This window comes from Octodon degus, unplaced genomic scaffold, assembly GCF_000260255.1.
Source record: "Octodon degus isolate 3935 unplaced genomic scaffold, OctDeg1.0 scaffold00012, whole genome shotgun sequence".
Taxonomy (NCBI): Eukaryota; Metazoa; Chordata; class Mammalia; order Rodentia; family Octodontidae; genus Octodon; species Octodon degus.
This window is the reverse complement of record NW_004524588.1, coordinates 28,329,968-28,331,964: the sequence shown is the minus strand read 5'-3', so window position 1 is coordinate 28,331,964 and position 1,997 is coordinate 28,329,968.

The following is a 1,997-nucleotide window of genomic DNA, read 5'->3' as shown; positions in this document are numbered from 1 at the left end:
AATATATTTAAAAAATAGGAATAAACAATTACATATTTTTACACAGAAGTTTAGTAAGCTAAACATATATAGCAATGTAGCAGGACAGTCCCGCAACACCCCTTTTCCTGTCTCCTGCCTTCATTAACCACCCCTTCCTTTTTAAACAAACATCTATATGAAAGACAGCATGGTAGCAACCAGCATGTCATGACAAGCAGCATGTATTAAGAAGACTAGAATGACAGGTGCTCCAAGCATGACCCTACTATTACACATTGTCAACTTAGTGCAGTTGCTTAGTTCACAGGTATCATCATATATAGTTAGTCAGGATGAGAAATCTTCCAGTTAACTGCTAGATTCAAAAATATTCTGAAGATTCTCAGGATCATTGCCTTGCCCATCTTGTGCATATAAATGTATGGCTTTGCCCCTGTCATGTTTCCTAGCTTTTCTCCTTGTCTTCTCTTCGTTGTCTAATCCTCAAGTACTCACTTTCCTTTTAATTGTGTTATACCTTTCTATTTGTATTGCTTCTTTGAGTTCTTATAATAGGGAGACTATATGATATTTACACATGTGGGCCTGGTTTATTTCACTTATGAGTATATCTTCAAGTGGCATCCACTTAAATATAAAGGTTTCAAGTTGATCATTCTTTATAGCTGAGTAATACTCCATTATATAAAAATACCACATCTTCTTCATCCATTCCTCAGGTGATGGGCATCTTGGTTGTTTCCAAGATTTGACTATCACAAATTGTGCTGCTATAAACATAGGCACACATATATCACTATGATATGATGTTTTCAGATCCTCCAGGAAAATTCCCAGTAGGGGAATAGCTGGTTTGAATGGGATTTCCAGTCCCGGTTTTTAAAGGAGCCTCCATACTGTTTTCCATAATGGTTGCACCAGTCTATATTCTCACCAGCAGTGGAGAAGGGTTCCTTTTTCCCCACAACCTCTCCAACATTTGTTGTTGGTTGACTTCTTTATGATAGCCATTCCTTTTTGGGTGAGATGGTATTTCAGTGTTGTTTTAATTTGAATTTCAGGGATGGCTAGTGATGTGGAGTATTTTTTTCATATATTTATTCATTTCTTTAATTTCATCCTCTGAGAAGTGTGTGTTCATCTAGGATGCCCATTTCTGGATTGGATCTGTAAATTTTGTGGCCATAATGTTTTTTAGTTCTTTATAAATTCTAGAGAGCAAACCATTTTCCCATAATTTTATTGAGAAATAAATAGCAATGAGACAGTGTCATATCAAAATGGTAGGACAGTTCCAATAATTAACACATTTCATACTGCCTTCCTAGTGGTTATTTGTTGTACAAGAGGCAGACATGATATCCTATTTACAAACACTATTAGAACAAATTGCTCTGTTCTTTGAATTAAGAGAATGTAACTATATATCTATCCTAACCATTTTGAATGCACAGATACAAAATGGTCATTCATCTATATCCCCTTTTTTGGTTTAGTTCCATCATTTAAATATTATAGGTGTGTGAACTCAGCAAAATATTCCAAAATACTCCAGTAGTCCATAATATTATTGGGTCTTCCGCTTGACTGGCAATGTCAGAAGTTGTTAACTTGTGTCCCCTACAGCTCAACATAACACCATGGCTTTATTTCTGTTACTTCGTTTCATACATTTGTGCTAGATGGTTAAGACCAAAATAAGCAAGATCTATGTAACAAGAATTGTAGCTTTTGGATCTGATAAGGTCAGTCAAACCCCCTCAGGATTTATCCTGAGACCTTGTTCCTCAGATTGTAGATCCTTTGTCAGTGTCAGCCATGTGGATGAGTCACAACCATCGCTTGGCCAATTTGCTCTCTGTGAAAGCCTGAGAGAATGTTCTCTCTCCATAAGATTCTCCTTAGGCACACTCTACATCATCGATCACTTTCCTCTTTGGCCCCATAATCTCCTTGATTAGAAAATTTGGGACACAACTGAGTTACATGATGTTACAGTACAAGTTCTCCTATGT